Raw genomic sequence first — 20,580 nt, 5'->3', positions numbered from 1 at the left:
GGTGCATGTGAGCTGCACGGTGCATGTGAGCTGCACGGTGCATGTGAGCTGCACGGTGCATGTGAGCTGCATGTGCGCAGTACCATGAAGGCACTGTGACTGTCATCTGCACAAGTTCCTTTAGTTCACTTTCCTCTTGGGTCTCTGAATTTTTACTTTTAAACTCTTCTTGTTCTGGCGACTTTATAACATGAATGCGATATGGGTAGAATGACCGTAACCAACTGGGCGGCTCCTTTCAGGTCATGTGACGTATCCCGCATCAGCTCGAACCACATTCCAGTTTCTTTGCCAGTTGAATTTCAGCCGGCCGCTAGCCGGCGTCAGGCGGCGGACAGGGAGGCTTTTTTGTGTACGTGCAGTTCTGTCTCGTTAACTGCCGAAAAAAAATACACACACAGCCTCCCCGATGGCTCCTGTGGACTCAGCAGATTGGGAACGATACCACCCCCCCACCCCCTGGCTTCCCTGTGTACGCGGGCCGGGACACGGGGGCTCGTCCCTCGGGCCGGCTGACGTTATCGCGCTCGCTAACGGCTGTACCCCTCTGCCCCGCTTGACAGGTGCCTGAACGCCTGCACGTACTGCAAAACCAAGCACGCCAGGGGCAACCTGGCCAGCTACCCCGTGGAGCAGCTTGTGGACCGAGCCCGGCAATCCTTCCTGGGTGAGTGTGGCACACGAGGACAGCCAGCCGTCCGTAAGAACAGCCCTCGTTAATTCCGACTTCCATTTGCAACTTTGACACTCAGCATGTATGTATGTATTAACAACATTAGAGGTTTCTGGGAAATATCACCATATCGCACAGTGATCTGGGTGATTAGATCATCTTCGTTGGGTTGTAGGGCGGGGAAAAGAAAACTCCCCTGAAGCAACAGAGCTATTTCTGTAGTTTGTCACCATCATTCCTAGTCACTAGGCAGACAGGCGGGCTGAGAGCCCCTCTTGCAATCTGCTTAGCCAATCAGCATAGCCGATCAGCCCCAGCGGCCAATCGGCAGCCGGTCTCCGCTTGGCCCCAGCAGCCAATCGACGCTGCAGTCTCCAATTGGCAGAAAAGCTGCTGTCCAATCGCGACTGCGTGCGGCCCACCGTCGCGTTTACCTAATGATGTTTTGTGCTGGGTTTGAACAGGTATTGTTTTGGTTGCCCCATATTATCACAGGACAGGGAATTAGGCTTTAAATAAGAACAGCAGGCTGCTGTCTGCATTGGTGTGGGACACCCAGGTCCATTGCAAGTTTGGTTTATGACAATCTGGCTGTGATTTAATCTCCCCTCAGTGTTAAGTCTGTTTAAATCCACTACTGAAACAGAGCTCTGATTTATTACTGTCCTTAAAAAGCGGGGGCTTTCTTAAATAGGATTAGAAAAACAGTCTCAGTTTGTAATGTATGAAAATGTGCTGGTGTTTCGGTCTTGTTGTATGGCGTTCCGGAGCGGACGACGGTTTCAATTCAGACATGAGTCTGAGTCGTGGATGTGACCCGATTCCCCAGAACCCAGTGTACGGAATTGGAACCCTAATGGTCACCGGGTTCTGTGTGTGTTACTCATATCAGTTACTCTGCTGGGTGGGGTGGGGGGGGGCACCAATGTCAGAATTACTCCTCATGCATCTAACCTGTTTCGCAGTTTCTTTCTTTACTGTGGTAATTGCGGTAGTCAGTGATGCTCCACTCTGTAGATTTAATTCCGGTTAAGTGCAGGTGTGTAAATATCTCACCAGAGTTTATCTTGCTACCTTCCGTCGCTGAGGTCATGTTCTCCAGCTTCCTTGAGCCGCGTTACTCGCTGTGGTGCTCGCGGGGAAGGCGTGGCCCTGGTGGGGAGGGGCGTGGGTGGATTGCAGAAGTTCTCTACTGCGTTTGGGAACTGAAAAGAGGAGTGGGAAGGGGGGGGGTGAATACGGAACAGATTGGAGTGGGCCGTTGGTGGTTCTCCGCAAGACGGAGATTGGGAAGTGGGTGTCCTCGGGGGTGGGGGGGGGGGGTATCACATATCACTGTCACACAGTGACCCTTTTAGTGATATATCCACAGTGCCTGATGGGCGACTGTGTCAGTCCCAAGATAATTAAGACCAATTGACTGCTATCTTAACATCAATGTCCCCCACAACTAAGGTTGATCAGCGTGAGCCCAGGGAGGCCTCCCTCCTCGGGATCTGGCCTCCCTCCTCGGGATCTGGCCTCCCTTCTCGGGATCTGGCCTCCCTCCTCGGGATCTGGCCTCCCTCCTCGGGATCTGGCCTCCCACCTCGGGATCTGGCCTCCCACCTCGGGATCTGGCCTCCCACCTCGGGATCTGGCCTCCCTCCTTACTGTTGGCCCCTTATTGGCTCCCGTGTCGTGCAGTGCTGCCCGACGCTCGGATCATCTCGCCTTGGCTCTGCTGGCTTCCGGGAGTGTTTTACTGGCAAGCCCCAGCAGGCGTTCTGCCCATCGCAGTGCTCTGATAGGTTCAGAAAAGGCTTGTGGTGACCCTGGAGCCTATCCCAGCATGCACTGGGCCTGGGAGCAGAGTGGAGGAGGTGTCGGGTGACAGGACCAATCAGCATCATGCGGAAAATAGGTATTTATCCAGAAAGACTTTTCTCACATGTTAGAAAAATCAGCGTGAGAGGCTCCACCACACTCCTGCATCCCACTTCTCCATCCCTGTGGACAGGCAGGGGGTGGGGGAGGAGTCTGTCATTTAATAACTCAAGGCTTGTAGACATACTCCGCCATGCCGTTAAATAATTGGCACCCGATTCCAGAACGTCACACCAGGGACCAATGGTGTTGTTGTCTTGTTGTTTTTACAGACTGGCTGTTTTTTGTTGTTGTTTTAAGTAACTGAAGTCACTTATTTTGATTGTAACACAGAAGTATTTTTATGGGTTGGGTTTTGGGGGGGGTAGTGCTAGTTCTGCTTCACATTAATGACCGTGACCTGATCTCCTCCCCCTCTTTGTGGGATGAACAGTGTTCGTTATGTCGAGTGTCCTGTTTGTTTTTTTCCTTTAACTGCGGAGGCTCTCATTGGCTGGAGGTAACGATGTGAAATCCTCATTAGGACACACAGCAGCCGTTAGTTTCCCTGACATCTCGGGTTGCTGCTGCCTGTTGTCTTTCTGAGGCGATGTAACATTTCACTCCTGTTTCTCGCGTAGTCTGAGGCCTGCTTTTAGCCTGAGGCCTGACATTGGCCTCGACCTCATCTGCTTCCCTGTCCTGCGTGTCTGTCTATGTACAGTCTATGTCTTTATTGTTTTGCTGCCTAGATTAACTGTTCTGTCAGGCTGGAGTCGCTCCTCTTTGGTCCTCATCATCAATGCGTCCTAGTGCTCTAGTCAGCGAAACAGTGTAAGGGCAGCCGTCTGGTGTAATCGAGCTGCGGGGCTGAGATGGTGGTTGGTGCTATGCGGGTAGTGTGCGCGTGAAGCTGTATGAGGGGGCCCCCCTGCTGGCCGGTCCGTTGAGCATGTGAGCGCACAGCACCAGGGTGTGAATGACGGACCTCGCCTCGGATCTGTGGATTAAACGCACTAAATAATAAATCCTCCATGCCTGATGTTGGCCCTTGACGTTTTCCTCTGCCTGTTGCCAGCGTCCCTGTGTTGCGTCTGGTGATCGAGCCCGTGGGGTGTGATGACAGCACATCTCACCGCAGTGCCCCCTACTGACCATCTCGGCGTGTTCATTCTCGCATTTGACTGGCATTTATGCTCAGTCAAACATTTCACCAGTGGCGAGGTTTATTACATGGGCTGAAATTCTTCCGGACTCTTCTGTGACATGGGGAATCCTCTTGGCTTGTTGGGCAGTGTTATCCCAGCCGAATTTAACTAACATTCGTGAGTTACTCCCAACATCAAAGGCCGCGTGGATTATCGTGTTTTATCCCTTATCCATCATTAGCCATTTGCCCACAAGTTTGTTCTAGAAGATTCGTTTGATTTGACAAGCGGTGTACCAGCGTTTTCTCCTCACCATTTCCATACCATCTGTTTATCTCTGAAATGTTAATAAAGATCCTTGTTAATTGCTTGACTGTGGGGTGCCATCGCTTTCCTCTTTATGAAGAATCCAAACAGAGCCATTTGACGATGCAAGTTGCCCGTCCTGCCCGCAAGGGGCAACCCCCCCCCCGGCACATAATGTACGTCTGACTGCTACAGCCTGCAGTGGCAGAATGCTGGGTCTTTGCACTAAAGTAGAGTGCGAGGTCACACTTCCAGTGTGACATGCATCTGATGCGGAGAGTGACTGGTGATGTCTGCCCCGCAATGTCTATCGAAGCTGCTTCTCCAAGGCATAGACGCCCAAGGGAGGTTCCTTTTAAAGCCGGCCTCGGCCAGTGAGTGACCTGCTGCCTGTCCCTAGCGAGCCTTCCTCTACTCGGCACAGCACAGTCCTCCAGAACAAAACAGTGATGGGTTTGTGCGTGCGTGTGCGTGTGCGTGTGCGTGTGCGTGTGTGTGTGTTTTATACCTTCTCCTAATAGGGTGCTAAGGGGTGGGGTGATAACTGGTGTCCGAGTCTCTAGTATCCCCCCTCCATTTACATAGTCAGGGGCTTGTGGTTAATCTGGGGCGTTTCACTCGATCACACCGACTTTCCTCTCTAGATCACTGGATGCCATGACATAGGTCACTTGCAATGGTGGTCCGGGAGAGATTGCGTTTATGGTCGTGAAGGATGGGATAGAGGGAGGCGGCTGGCCGGTCGTGAGTGAAACATGCGACTCCATCGCCTCTAGACCATGTGCCCATCCGAGCATCCTGTTGGCAGCCCCTCTGCCAGTGGGTGTGGTTTTGGTGGGGACTTCTGGGTGGGTTAAGAGTGTCCCTACAGAAGATGAGTTGACCAACCGCAGATGACATTTCAGGACAAGGAGCTGGCATGGGATGCCCCACCTACAGGTATGGGGCCATCTCTGGCCACTCTGCATACGTCACCCGATACTCCTCCACCCTCCCCGGCATTTTGGGTACCTTCTGTTGCTGTCCCTCTCCGCCCCTCAGGCCTGGGGGGTCCAGCCTTCAGCTGCCTGTGCATTTATATGATTGGTTTGTTTTTGGGTAATTTCACTGATTTCTGAAGCCCTTCGTTTTCCGATTCAAACAGCCCCCCCTCTCCCCCCCCATCACCAAAGCCATCCCCAAGGCTGTGGCATGTGCTAGTGGGAGACACGGAGGCAGGATTGGGATTAAACAATCGCGGCTGCGAGTTCACAGACACCACGGCCTGGCTAAACAAAGACCCCCCCCCCCTTAAATATTTACACGAACGGGAGGTGATGCCTGAGTGGCCTTGCCGGGGGGGGTGACAGTGAGCAGATTTGCTGACGCGGCTGGCCTGTGTAGCGCTGTGGCGTGTCTCAGCCTGTTTACCTTTCGTCTTTGCTGTTATTGTGGGCATGGCTGGGTTGCTTGAGGCCAGCTGGCTGGTGATGAGCCCCCACCCCCCCTCTGTTTGAGCAGCTGGGTGTTTTGCCCCAAGTAACAGGGACTGGACAGACTGGGTGATGCTGACGGTGGAAGGCGAGCTGTGCCCCTACGGCTTGCCTGGTCATGTGATCTCAAACGTCTGCCTGCGACCCCTTTAGTGCTGCTTCAGCTATCCTCCACCTTAGGTTCGCCCCCCCCCCCCCCCCCCCCCCCCCCCCCCCCCATTGTGTCCTGTGGACATGGTGTTTTATTCCGTTCCTGCGTCTGTGGCTCGTGGGGTCAGAATCCCTCCCTGTCCTTCAGCGCCATGGATCGGCACTGTTCCCTGGGCATGAGAGTTAGTAAAAGTGAACCTTCAGCAATAACCATGCAGACTTTCCGATATATTGCTTTGAAATAATCGATACGCCGCTGTCGATATGAACCGGGAGGCCTTGAGAGGATATTGAAGGCCCCCCCCCCCCCCCCCCCCACAACAGCAGAGGCAGATAAACAGCCGTGGCTTGTTGTATAATTAAAGTCGTCATGACGACAGAGTGGGTGTCTGACCCGTGTCGTGCTGGGTATCACGAAGTCTTCCGGAATAATCCGGAGGATGATGTCTGAGGAACTGCTCGCAAGTTTCGTAACCGGAGATGGATGTGTGGAGGGCTTGGAGGCGGGATGCGGGTATACTCCCCCCCCCCCCCCCCCCCCGGAAGGACTCTGCAGCTGACATGTTCTGGTCCAAATCCCACATCCTTGTGATGATACGAAGTCCACGTCTAGAGAGAAACTACCTCGGCTGGGATGTAGAAAGCAGAGAGCTCATTAATAGCAATAATGTTAATTATGAAAATGATGAAGATGGTAAGATGCCTGCTGTGAAATGCTGGTGTTCTCCGGTCCCCCCTCCTGGTAAAGGGGGCAGGGGGGTGGGGGTGGCAGGGCCTCATCTGGGTGCTGCCCGTGGCTGCGAGGTCGGACCCCGTCTAGTGGGGCAAGGGAGTGTTTGGCATGATCCAGTAACTGCTGGTTCAGACTGGGGGTTCAGCGTCCGTACAAGCGGCTGTCCCCGCGGTGGCACAAACGAGCCGGTGTAACTCTGTCACTGCTCTGCATGTACCCCCCCCTGTGTCACGCACCCGCTGCTGCTCTGACATGGAGGGGGGGGGTGTTTTCACAGAGCACGTGCACCTGCACACTGAGCCGGGCCACGCCCCCCTTCTCTGTTACCATTGGTTGAGTGGAGAATGACATCATCGTTCACTGAGGCCAATGGGGACCCTGTAGCAAGGAGGGGAAAAAGGAAACAGTTTGTCTGCAGTTGGGCGTCTCAATAGGCTCGGGGAAAAAAAAAAAACTCCAAAACAAAGTGTGGGGGGTGGGGAGGGTGTATTGCTTACGGCCTGTGATTTACCGCCAAGCCACCGCACGCCAGTACAGGGGAGCGTGTAGGTAATCTTATCCCAGCCAGGTGGCATCCCCAGCGCACAGGGCACCAATAGCTGAGGGGCAGGGTGTGCCAACACACCATCTGCCAGGCCTCGCCCACCCCCCCTCCCCCCCATGCACACTCCCTTCCCATGCCCAGTGTCGATCTTTAGAAGCACTTTAAGTCTTGTTGCTCTCGTTGACCCCAAAGAGGGGTCCATGTGCGTGTTAAGAACTCCGAAGGTGAATGCCGGGGTTATTTTGCGTCCCTCGCTGGTGGGGGTCTGGATCTGGGTCTTAATCGCCAGGGAGACGAGGGTTGCCGGGGCGATCTCTAGCGGGCTGTGTGAGGCAGCCATTGTCCTGTCATGGTAATGGGCCCATTGTGCCGTCAGCTCGTGCCTGGCGTCCTGAAGCTGCCTCGCTCCTCACCGGTGCGAGACACGGAGCTAAACTCACCGTGCTGGCATTTGCACAGCTGCCGGCGGCGTCCCCCAAGCCCCACGTTTAGGGGGCTGCCTCCGAGGATTGTGGGAAGTCCCCCGTCTCTGTGGTCCGTCCGACGTTGCCTGGGGTGAAGTGCTTGCTTGGGGTTAAAGGTGACTGCTTGTCTCTGCTCAGTGGGAGGTCTATGGACTGGGGGGGGGGGGGACTTCTGGATTAAGCAGAGCAGGTGTGGCATGAACATGGGGGGCTTGGGGTCTTTGACGATGAACACCTGGGAACTGCTTGGGTGGGGGGCGGTGTGATCAGACACGGTCAGTCAGTGGTCAGCGTCGGGTTTGACACGGGGGCTCGGTGCAGCTGCAAGCTAAATGGTGGACACCAGTCCCTCTGGTAGTACAGGCCAACTGCGGCTTCGGGAAGCGGCCACAACTGGGACCAGTTTAACAAAGAAGGGAATTAAACCGCGGCGTGAATGGTGAATACCGTTAGCTTGGCGCCGTGGAACCGCACTCGTTTGGAAAAAATGTTCCTAATTAATCTCCGATTGGGGCGTTCTTCTAATGGGGGGGGCTGTACTGAAATTCCAGTTTCCTGTCCAGGTTAAAAGACAGTCTCATCGCAGACTCTGAGCACGCAAGTGTGATTTAATAACAGCCAGACTTTAATTTGTCCTTTAAATATCTGTCCCTCCCCCCACCTAATAGAAACAGTATCCTTAGCTATTTCAGTGTTAGCAACAGAGCAGTCAATTTACTATTTCTTTGTCTCCCCCCACCCCCTTGGGCCTTCACTGTCTGAGGTCTGCCGTTGAAGCGCATTGTTTTGACTGGGGGATGGTAGCGCACTCCCAGCACCCACCTGCAGGTGGCAGCAGTGCTTTTAACTTGCTGCTGCGCAGTGAGCTAATGGCCGTCCTGCCTTGACACGCGTGTTTTGTGGTGCGGCGCTCAGCTTCTGTTGCGGCTCCTTAGGCGACACGCGCTGCACTGGCCGGCAGTTCACCTCTTCTCTGCTCTGGGCCGGTCCCTCACTCACGGGCCAGTGCCCTCATGACACCGAATACCCAGCTTGTATCTTTGTACCTGAATGTCGCCTCTCTCCCCTGTTAGACCCTTATGTTCGCTTTAGTTTCCCTTGACTTACTGTTTTTACATGATTGTACACTTTGGGTCTTATTGGGGTAGTTCAGCACTTGACCCCCAGCTGGTCCTCCAGTTCCTGTCCTCCGTAATGAACTCGAAGGTGGGGATATGGGAGATGTTTCTGTCACTTGATGTACGAATCCTGGCCCCGATCTGGGGCTCGGGAGATGCCTGTTGACCGGCTCTGTTTACATTAAATAACGGCTGTTGGTGAATCAGTAGCACTTCCCTGAAAAGCTTTCCCACAAAGTACCGCTGCACGTTTTACTGCGACTCCAGTGCCATGCGGCGTTACCTGCACGTGGGACGCGGTCACTGTGCCGGAGCCCCCATGGCCCCGTGTGCCCCCCTGCATCACAACGCCCGCAGTCGCATGCTTTGGAGACCTTGCCAGCGCCCCCCAAACCTCTGTCAGAGAAATATGATGTGTGAGGCAGTGCATTCACCCCCGACCCCACCCATGGGTGGACTTTGACAAAGGGGTTCTGCTGAGGTGTTTACTCCGCGGAGCTAATCTTCCGCTAGGATAACAGCTACTTGATACATTTCTGGCTGGTCCTGATGTTTCAAACGCCCACCACCCCCCACCCCCACCTGGGATGCTCAGGGTACCAGATAACATGCTTAACATTTGAATCACTTTATGAAATTAAAGTGCGTCAGTAAAGCAGGAATGGGGGGCTGGGCCACAGGGCCCTCTTATGGGGCTATTCTCTGGGGCCCTCTTCTGGGGGCCATTCTCTGGGGCCCTCTTTTGTGGGCCATTTTCTGGGGCCCTGTTCCGGGGGCCATTTTCTGGGGCCCTCTTCCGGGGGGAGTTTTCTGGGGCCTTTTTTTGCAGGCTGTTCTCTGGGGCCCTCTCCTGGGGGCCTTTCTCTGGGGCCCTCTCCTGGGGGCCTTTCTCTGGGGCCCTCTCCTGGGGGCCTTTCTCTGGGGCCCTCTTCAGGGGGCCTTTCTCTGGGGCTCTCTTCAGGGGGCCTTTCTCTGGGGCCCTCTTACTGGGGCCCATTCTCTGGGGCCCTCTTCTACAGCACCTTTCTAGGGATCTGTTCTGGGCTCTTCTTCAGAAGGCGCCCTTTGACCTCTCCTGACGGTGGTCCAGTCTTGTGCCTGCCCAGTCAGTCAGAGCGCCGGTCTTCCTAGTCTCGCTAGCGCCCCCCTCTGTCAGTCAAAAGAAAAGCCAGTCGCGTGTCTTTTTGTGTTCCTGTGCCACCATTAGCTGCCGCTTCTGCCCATCTTGGTGTTCAGGAGGATCCCACATCCTGTTGTAACGAGCGTCCTGTTCTCGGCGTCCCACTGGGGAGGTCCCACGGCCGATCGCTGTGGCGATGTGACCGTCTGCTCAGGTGCTGGGCGCAGATCTCGGCATCTCGGCCGGCTGCCACGAGCCCGCGGGGCCACAGTTAGACTCTGAGGGGTCCCGCGGTAGAACTTGCCAGGGATTGGCTTCGGCGGTGGGGTTGGCAGGCAGGGGACGGGGGCTGAGCTGGGTTGGGCTGGGTGTGAGCTCAGGGAGCTATATAAGGCCGCGTGGGCAGTGTGGGGGCTGCAAGGCTGAGACCAGTCCAGGTGTGCATCCCCACAGCTCAACATCTGCTATAACTCATTGAAGGCGGGGGCGGGCTGCCGTCAAGGGATTGCCTCCCCCCCAGGAGAAGCTGTAGTTAGCTGCTGTTCCGCAGCTGCTCTGAATAACATGTATAGGATGCATTGGGTGGGGTGGGGGAGTCTGGAACGTGTTGGAAGGACACAGGTGCCATGTGTTGTGAACGTCGATCCGATTCTGAGGGGGAGGGGTGTTTAGTCATTAGCATGCGTATAGGCACAGTGGTGCTCTCATCAGTGGCCCCTCCCTGTACTGTACGTACCAGCGTGGTGCTTTTGGAAGCGGGGGGGGGACAGAGATTTGATGTCATATTCCTGACAGTGTGCGCTTGGGCTCGTTTTTAAAGAAGGGGGTGGGTGTCTGTGATCACTTCATATGCAAATGATTTCTGACGAGATCCATAGCTAATGAGCTACTGAAGGGGGGGGTCGTGGTAATCCTGGAATGTGCTGCTATGAATGCCGTTAAATTGTGAGTCACCCTTCTGGTCATACGGCGGTATTTACAAAGATGAGTAACAACAAGGCGTGACCCCCCCAGCACCCCTGCTTATGTACGTGCGTATGTACGGCTTCTTATGGCTGCCCATAGCCAATAGGGCACGGGACGTCCCTGTGGAAACACCAAACTCCCCCCTCCAAGCATTTATCAGTCACCATTTGTTTTGTTTTCCCCCATTAAAAATACGTAAACAAACAGTATTTCTACGCTGTTCGACAGGAACACCTTCATTTTACATGAATATTTTACAAGGACTTAATTCAGCTAGCAGTGTCGTAACAAAGATTTCTTTAAATTTTAAATAAAGGTATGTTTTATGGATGGGAGTGTTTCACCGCACGCCTGACTGCTCGTTGTGTGTGTTAGCGCTGTGCGGTTCGCCCCCTTGGAATTCTGGGAAATACTGTGTAAATGAATAGGCGTCTGTTTTATCGCTTGTTTTGTGATCTGTACCCTCAGAGCTCTTCCCCGCTTTCCCTGCTTTCTCTCTAGTTTTTTAACCGCCACCCCCCGCCCCCTGCCCACGTTGATACTGTGCCCCCCGAACAGTCTAGGTGGGACGCGGTTTCCTTTCAGGGCGTCTATTTTTGGGTGCGGGTTGCGCGTGTGGGGCAGAGCGTGGCGACTTTGATCAGCGTGTATGTAAACACAGCGTGTGGCTGCGTGAGGCGGCCCGCGCATGTAGGTCACACCTGGGGGGGGGGCTTCGTCTGGACGGGGGGGATGGGAGGGGGCTTCTCAGGTATTTAGGGCATATAAAGAGGTGGGGTCTGTCTGAAGCTGCTGCCTCTTTTTTGTTGATGCTGATGTCTGACCATGTCAAACCCCTTCCCCAGCTTTTTGTGTGAGCAAGTTACTATGGATGCCTGCCCCCACCCCTTTAAACCACCTACCCTGTGCGAATGGCAGACCTTTGCAGAAGTCCTCCCCTCTTTTGATCTTTCTCCGAAAAGCATTTACGTCCTATAAGGGCCCCCTCTCCCCCTCCCGCCCGCCTGCCTGCCCCCAGTGACGCGTGGCAGGGATTTATACTCGGCTGCCACACTCTGCCCACTTAGGGTGTGAACCTCCAACAGCAGATTTGCACTCGCCTGGTAAAATTCCCCCATGAATATGCACCTTTATCAAATTTGTGCATGTGCACGTCACACGTCGGGGGTCACAACCTCGTCACCTCGACACCCGGATACCAACAGGTCATCGAGGGGAAGCTGTTACTCCTGAGAAATCTCCTGGTGCATTATGGGGGAAGGTAAGGCTTCACTGTCACTGTGCGAGCTGACCGTGGTCACAGAGCTGCTGGTGTCCCCATCCATCCATCCATCCATCCATCCATCCATCCATCCATCCACTTCTCCGGTGTTTCGTCGTGCTGTTCATGGATCTTCTTGTAGTAAGTGCCCGACAGATGCCAGTCCTGAGCAGGGCACACAATCGCATGCCAACCCCAACATTGCTGCCTTTTAGTATAATTATCATGAGTAATACCCTTAATGTTTATCACTGCTCACGGAACAGCATTATAAGCAAATAGTGCTCAATAGGCAAGAACAGAACACTGCAATAACTGTGCAAAGACCTTATGTGTAGCTTGTAAATGTTTACCCTGGGTCACTTAGACTTGTATACATAACAGAGATGTTGGGGGTGGGGGTCAGTGCTGACTGGGTGAGTGTTTGATTCTGCACCCTGGTGAAGGTTCTAGCCGCAGTTCTCTGGTGTCTGTTTTTTGAATCTCAGTGTAGCAGCCATATTTCCATCTAGTCATCAACCAATACTGATGCACGGAGTTGATGTGAAAGAGACTCGGGCAGAACCATCAGCAGGGGGCGTCGTCCTCGGCTCATGGAACTTTCTGGATTGGATGTCCCTGGAGGACGGGAGGCCAGTGCTGACGGAGAGGTGTCTCTGTCTCTGACACTGGGTGGACACATACTTTGGACCCTGAGCCCAGATGGGAAAGGATCCAGACCTTGTACCTTTGTGTTTGGGCGGACGGCCCGTCTCGGGCATGCAGGCTCTCTCCCCCCTGGGGGGAGCTCCTGACGCTCCCACAATCAGATTCCATGCTGGCTAAGCCCGAGTGGCCAACGCGGCGGGGCAGGGGGGCCGGATTTAGACCGGGCCGTTCCGCGGCACCTCAGCTGGTTTCCATGGCAGCGGCGGGGAAGGTGGAAAGGTGAAAGGGCCTGATGGTGCTGATAATGGCAGTGTGATTTTCTGCAGGCTTTGTTTGTCCTTTAGTTCTCGTTAGGCGCCCCGGCCGCACACCTCGAATGATCCAGAGCCTTCCGGGAGCTCGGGGGGAGCGGGGCAGGCACAGGGCGATGGAAAGATATCTGTCGAGTGGGGGGGTCTCAGAGAAAAGCGGAGTGACCTTGTGCAGATGAAAAGCCCATCTGTGGTCCGGGAGACATTAAGGGACGCTTAGTCAGATCAATCCCGAAGAATTGAGGGGGGGGCATTAATTAAGACCTTGTGGTAGAAAAATAGGAAGAAAGGAATGGGAGCCTGGCTTGGGGTCGCTCCGTCTTTGTCTGTCGGGGGGGTTGGGGGGGGCGCCTGGCAAACCACACGCCGTGTTTACGCAGCACAAGGCTGAGTGCCGCACTGAAAGGGGCTGAGAGCGAAAGCCACAGAGAGAATAACAGCCCCCCCCACGCCGGAGCATCCTTGGGAAGCCGTGTGCTTTGTCTGCCAGGCCCGAGGCACGTAGGCGCCTCCCTCCCTCCAGCGCTGTATAAATTTTGGAGGTGGGGGACTCAAGGCTGCGTTATGCTTTCAGTTTTGGTGTTGGGGGGGCATCCTTGTAGGACTTCCTACTGGGGTTTTTTTAAAGGTTCTCCGGTGTTGTTTTTTTTTTTGTGGGGGGGTGGTTATGCTCCCCCCTTCAGGAGAGTGGCGCTGATCCGCAGGTGTTCCGTATGACTTTTCTCCTCCTAAATGTCCGGCTGCCGTGGAAACGCCCGGCTCGCGCGATTGGCCACTTGTCCGCCGACGTGATGCTTGCTGCTCCCGGTGACCCAGCATCGCATGGGTACTTTGCCTAATAGTCGTCAGATGTACGCCAACGCGTGTGCGGTGCCAGGCTTCCTGCCGAGCTTCCCGTCATTTACGTGGCAAGCAGTGTGACCGGCACCCGGTCTCTCACCGCCTGACCGCAGCTTTAGGCCCCGGTGAAGGCCGCGATCACATTATGTCCCGGTCACAGAGATTCTTTGCCATGACACGACTGTACTGACTGTGCCCTCGGTTAACTGAGCAAATACAGCAGATATTGAGCTGTCTGCCTCTATTTATGCCGCACCCCCCCACGTTAATGCTAGCCTCGGCACCAGTGAACCGAGTCTCAGTAGCCAGGCCGGCAGTGGTCTGGGGGGTGTGGTGGGGGGGGTCTGACATCTCATCTTGGGTCCGGCAGCAGCGGCAGTGAATATCACATCACGTCTTCGGAGGGCTGCCGCTTGATTGATATGTCAGGTTATGGCATCAAGGCTGGTTTGATTGGAAGGCCGGTGGGGGGCGTGGGGGTAGGGTGGGGTGGGGTGGGGAGATCCGGAAATGTTGCTGCGGGATCGTCAGCCTTACTGTCCGGACTGGGGCGGGGGGGGGCAGCGGCATTGAGAGTTTTCCTGACGGCCACGCCACGATGGGTGAGTCCAGGCCGCGGTGTGGCATAATTAGGGCCCCCAGGGGCCTCGGTTCAGCACTCCTCCAGTGATCATGTGGCCCTTCCTTTGATCACCTTCTTAGCTGGATTAATTCTATAGGCTGCACAGTCAGTTCGTATGGTCAGTGTACAATGAGCAGCAGTAATGTCAGGATGTTGATGGAAGCCCCCCTCCCCCCCAACTGACACCGCCCTGTCTGTCTGTGGCCTTCACGCTCTAACACCCCCCATTTGATGTTATTTGTAAGAAGTGAGAACCCCCCCCCCCCCCCCCTCCGCATCCTGATCAATAATGTAGCACAGCGGCATGTCTTGCACATTTAGGTGCTTTCTCCCCTGGGGGGAGCAGTGGTAGTCGAGGGCAGATACACCCCCCTCCTCCTTGGAAGGCTGTCGAGCTGTGAATCAGAGGGGCTCCTCGGTGGCAGGTGGGGGGACAGATTGGCTTCTCCCTTCTTATGACTTTCACCCGCAACATCTGTCCCGCTCAGGACAGCCTGAAGAGGCATCAGTCACCAGCTGTGGTGGTAGAACTGGTGACGATGACTGTAATAATGACAGAGACCATGATAATAACGATGACTGCGATGCAGGGCTGGGCGATATCACATTCATATTATATCGCACATGCTCAATAATCACCAGGGATTCAGATGACGGGCAAAATATTTGGCTGGACGGCAACTTTTTCGCTACTATGCCGATGTTTATATATACCTAAAATTTAAGCGGATTAGTAGTACAGCTAGAAAATTAATGAGGCATTTTATGACGCCCAAGTCTTCAGTATAAATTCGGCATATCCTTATGTTTAACAAGCAAAAATTGCAAAAACTACTGCCACACCACCAACATCTTTTACCTTATTTATCCACAAGATCTCCTCTTTAAGGGATGTTGTGGCTGCCGAGCTGTTCTTCATTCCTGCTGCTTCATTCAGTGCTGCTTTTCGCACTGAAGTATCCCGAACTACAGAATACCAAACAGTATTATGTGGTGTGCCCCGCTGACTGAAATGAATAAACATAAAGATACGCAATTACTTATATTACACTTATATTTTACCTATACTTAATTATGCAGATCACTAACTTTTGGGTGTCTCCAAATGCATATCGCTGACATTTTAGCCGTACTTTTAATTCTGTTTACCAAATTGTGGGTGTAAGTAAGCATCTGTATAGAACCGAAAACCTGGCATCCTGGCAAATGTTTCGCCCTGGTGATTATTGCGCATGCGCGATATGCTATTGATGTGATATCGCCCAGCCCTAATGTGTTGATGACGGAGACCATGACGATGACTGTGATAATGACGGTGACCATGACGATGACTGTGATAATGACGGTGATCATGACGATGACTGTGATAATGACGGTGACCATGACGATGACTGTGATAATGACGGTGACCATGACGATGACTGTGATAATCATGATCACTGGCCGAGCTTCTGCTCCTGCCCCCTGACCCCATCTGTGATGTGAGTGAGAGAGTGAGAGAGAGAGAGAGACGCAATTCCATTTGATGGCATTCCTCTCTGCTCCGGTTACCCCATAACGAGGCCCATCGGCAGTCATTAAGAAAGCTGTGATTGCTAATTAGACAACAATGCCCCAGAATGTCAATGAGCCTTTAATGGTCCCTGATACTTCAGATCTGCAGATTAACTTTGCTTATTCCTGCCCTGTCAGGATGTCGATGACTCACTTAATGGCCTTATCTGAAGTTTTGTAACCTGTTTACTATTTTCCGAATCTATGTAGGTGTGGAGTCACAGGTGTTTGAGGGTATGTGGCCTCAGTGCAATTAGTTTTCTTATGCAGCTGGAATGAGTGTTATGTTGATAGTATCTTTCCAGGTATTTACTGAGTTCAGTTATCCTCATAAATGTCCTGGTGCAATGGGTCTGCTTGCGTTCCAAGAATGTAACTGTCAAGCACTCTGTCCGATGAAAGGATAAATTTGGGGAAAGATACTAAACCTTGAATACAGTACAGTACAAGTACAGTAAGCCCTTCACTTTTGTGAATTTGACATTTGCACTTTCGGTTATTTGTGAGTTTGCCGTTGAAAATTAAACGGGAATATTTTTGGAGCTTGGTGAATGATTGCAGAAACTCACAGACGACGTGACATGCAAAAACAATAATGAAAATGATTTAGATCACATAAAATTATATACGTAATATAGAAATATTAGTGATATATAATATGTGTTAGTGCATGCTATATAATATTAAGAGTCTTGGCTTGGGCTCACCGTGCATCGAGCACCAAGTGTTGTTTCTGGGAGTAACTTTTAAAACTTTGTCACATAAATTTTGCACTTTTAATAGTGGGTGCTAAATGTAAAACTCCCTATGTGTACATGCAGGAGCACAACGTGACAGGCAGAGTGTACAGTACAGTACTGTCTGTTTTGATATTGGTAACGAATAAGACCGTATGTGTTATTGAGGCTCGCAGACGACTTTAAGGTGGCCCCAAATATTATTCACGAATTTTCACATCCGCTGGGACCTTCCACCCCTAACCCCTGTGAATGAGAAAGGGTTAGACTCACCCCCTCCCCCCATATTCCCCAGTTTAGAAAAACAGAAACATGCTACTCCCCAGCATTTGCCATCATAAAATGATTATACAATCTTGGTAATTACTGCAATTAAACACTGTTGTAATTAGTACAATTTCACCTGCCATTGCAAATTAAAGATCAGTGGAGTTTTATTGATAATGTATTTTTTATTATTATTATTGTTATTGGGAATGAATTGGCTTTCTTATTACGGCTATGGAGAATGGTCCAGTCTCCCATAATGCACCGGGGCGATAAGCTGTACTGGCCTGAGGCTCTGACATCTATCGATGCATTGAGATAAAAGCTGCATCACGGAAGCAAGACTGACAGGTAATTAAATTTGCCTGAAACAGTGAGTAATTAGTGCACGCTAATCACCACACGGTATTCATTAGTCTCAGGGAGTTCAGACAAACGATACAATTAGCGTCTTAAAGTGTTTCGAAAATATTTTCGAATCAGGCTGAAAGCGTGCTGGGTTCGGAGTCTGTTTTGTCGGAGCTTCGATCAGGAATATGGCGGAAATGGCATACTCGGAAGCCCGGCACACCTGTGATCCTCTCTCTCATCCGGGGGGCGGTGCACTCAGCCATGCGTGGGTGGGAATACGCCATGTGTGTTCTACAAACATCCTGCATCCTGCATGTCGCAAGAGAACTAAACAGAAATTACAGAAAACAGCTTCTGTCCACTGGTCGCACACCTGTCCTCTGGTCACGCGCCTGTACCCCCTTTTTAATTGTTCCCTGGGAATCAGGCGGCACCGTGATTATCGTGAATCATTACGACATTCCGCTCAGCTTGCAGTGACTGCCCTCCTAACCCCCACACCGGCCTCCCGAAGGCTTCTGCTATGTGTATTCGCTGCTTTTTTTAATTTATTTTATTTTCCTTAACCACCACAGACAGGGTTGTGTCTTGAAGCTGTGTAGCTATGGCCATGGGGACGTCTGGCTTTTCGTTAGTGGGGGGGCAGACTCGTACGTGAAGCCGCCCGGGACTCTCCGTCCTGGGCACTCACATCTCCGTCAGTGTGGTGCGGTTAAAGCAGGCCACGTCTGACCCATCATCCAGCGTCATTACCATCCCCAGGAGATCCCCGTCATCACACTTTTCCCATGATGCATTGCGGCAGTGGGCCTGTGTTTGTTGCCCGAATGACTCCCCCTTCGCCACTGGAGTCCTGCTTGGTAGCCTGGTACCGGCACCGATCTCATGTGAAGCGGCGATTGACGGACAGGTGTGAAAACGTGGGAAAGCCCGGAAAAGTCCTCACACCGCAGCTTTCTGGAATCTTCCATAATCTGGTGTTTACAGACCGAGTCTAATCAGAGCATCAGCAGGGAGCAACGATTTGTTGTGATGCATGCTGGGATGTGAAATCCACCGCGCCTCAGGCTGGCGACTCTGACAGCGTGTGCCAGCATGACCCGAAGGGACCGCGAACATACCGGTGTAGCTAGGCACTGACGTTTTGGCCCTGGGGCCACATTGGGGCTAACGGTTCTGCATCTACCTGCTTCGACACCCACGTTTCTGCCAATGGTCTCTTTATTTCTTCCATTTTTTTTTTTTTTTTTTTGAGGAATGATCATGTCAAAATTCCTCGTTAACAGATGGCCTCTTGGGTAACATCTGGGTCATCTAGCTGTGACGTGTTATATTTTTGCAGCCCTAAGTGGATGTGGCAAGACGTCTCGCTTTGTGGTGACAGAGTACAGCTGCGACATCCCAGGTCATCAGCTGTGGGTCTCGGTGGATCAGACTCGAGGGTGGTCAGACTCCGCCCATGAAGCTTGGGGTCCACTTGGCTGGCTTTGGACTGCTAACCCAGGGCTGTTTCTCTATGTGGGCTGCTGGCCCACGAACGACGGTCCTGTTAACAGTTACCTTTTTCTGCGTCCAGCAGGTGGCGCTGTGGAGCTCTGTCTCATTTCCCTCTTTTTGTGGTGAGAAAAGGGACTCGGTGTCATGCTCTCTCATGATGCTCGCCAAGCGATGCCGGGGGGGTCAGCTGGGGGCTCTCGTCTTCGCCTCCCCCCTCCGTGGCCTGAACGTGGGATGCGATCCTGTCAAAGTCCGTCACATCTCACTTCCAGAGTGAGCAAAAGAGGAAGGGAGGGGGAGAGAGGACTGGCGCAAAGCTGGGGTCCTGAGCGGAAAAAGGAAAAGCGGGAGCTAGAGGGCTGCAATGTCTTTTTGTGGGGGAGCTACAGGTGCCTCCCCCCCCCCCCGTTGGACATTATCTAATGTGGCATGTGGGACTCTTAGCTGGCCAGCTTGCAGCGGTACTGGACACCCAAGTCTCGGAGTTGTGTTTAATTTGTATAAGTATTACTAATGTCATTTTGACACCCCCCCCAGCATCAGCTCTATTTTTAAACTTTGATCAGTCCCGGAGTGTAGAAGCCATGAGCCATCAATGCACCCCCCCCCCCCCACCAAACATAAAGTACGCAGTGACCTGTAATCCGTCTTTTCCAAACCGGATGCTTAAGCCCACTCCAAAAGGTAAACGGGAACGGAAGCACCGATTTGGTTCGGTCACCATCAGGCTGAAGTCGTCTTGTGCATCTTCACAGCCTGCAGTCAGGAGTGTGTGACTCCGCGAAGGTCGCTGGTTCGAATCCCACACTTGGCAGAGCTACCCAAGGCCCTCAACCTTCTGAAAAATCCTCCAGAGGCACCGGATAAATGACTGACCCTGTGGTTAGACCCCAGGCTTCACTCCACTTCATGTCTTAGCAAGGAGAGTAAAATGTGATATAAAACAAACATGTTCTGATATACATACCTGTTCCCCTTCTGGTACAAACGGAAGATCAAGCGTTTCTTTTTTGATGTGTGTGTGTGTGTGTGTGTGTGTGTGTGTGTGTGTGTGTGTGTGTGTGTGTGTGTCTTGGGTGCTCATGTTGTTTAGATGTTGTGTGTTCTTTCTAAATTGTTTTAAAAATATTGACCATGTGGGAGGAGTTAGAGGCAGTCTTCAGTTTTGAAATCTTGAAAGCCAATCGGTAAGGACCAGCTGTCAGGGGAGAGACCATAATGGGAGGCTGCGTGCATCACTGACGAGATGTTCCGGAATTTTCTTTGGATCCCAGTGATTCCCCGTCCTCTTTGGTTAAGGGCGTAGAAACGATTGCAAGAGTGTCCGCGTGGTTAGCACCGGCCCTGGGTGGGGGAGTGCAGTATTTGTACTGTGAAAAGGGTTTACACTTAGAAACTGTAACATTTTCCAGTGAGGGGTGGGTAAATACTTGAATTTTGTCCCCTTATAAGCGGCCTTGTGATCGGTGGGTACAGTGGGCTTTGCGCCTGTTTGCGCGCCATGTGTCATAGCATTTACATGTAGATTTGTTTGTTTAGCGGACAGCGTACGAGTGAGACGAGTGAGGCAGATAATACATGGCAGGCATACAAATGTGAAGGAGCCCAGTAGGCTTAAGCGAAGCTAGGCTCAGCTTCCAGTGAAGGACCGTAGCAAGTGCAACACAGTGCATTATGGGACATTGCAAGAACCTGTTCAAATCAAAAACATTGTGAAAACTAAGTTCCGACAAGCTGAGTGCAGTCGACCAAGGAATAGCTGATGAGGAAGAGTGAGATGAGGGTGAGGGTGAGTTAACTTAGGTGTCCCCTGAAATGATGGCTGATGGCAGCTTGCAGCTCCTAGTTCCTGCCCCTGTTTCCTACCTCCTATGATCTGTGAACCCCAGCATCTCCTGTTTTGCGTGTTACTAGGTGTCCATTATGCAAGGTGGAGTTCGCTCAGAGCACCAA

At 52.6% G+C, this 20,580-nt stretch overlaps 1 long non-coding RNA gene across 1 annotated transcript in view; it reads left to right on the top strand.

Annotated features, from left to right (window-relative positions):
* The first annotated feature begins 562 nt into the window (after nucleotides 1-562).
* The window catches only part of LOC125730133 (uncharacterized), a 37,260-nt gene continuing 17,242 nt past the window's right edge, over nucleotides 563-20,580 (top strand). The window contains exon 1 of the long non-coding RNA XR_007390505.1: nucleotides 563-667. This is a non-coding gene — a long non-coding RNA (uncharacterized LOC125730133). The remainder of the gene's footprint in view (nucleotides 668-20,580) is intronic.

Source organism: Brienomyrus brachyistius, unplaced genomic scaffold, assembly GCF_023856365.1.
Source record: "Brienomyrus brachyistius isolate T26 unplaced genomic scaffold, BBRACH_0.4 scaffold1039, whole genome shotgun sequence".
Taxonomy (NCBI): Eukaryota; Metazoa; Chordata; class Actinopteri; order Osteoglossiformes; family Mormyridae; genus Brienomyrus; species Brienomyrus brachyistius.
Note: the sequence above shows the minus strand (reverse complement) of the source record. Positions and strands in the feature narration are given on the sequence as shown.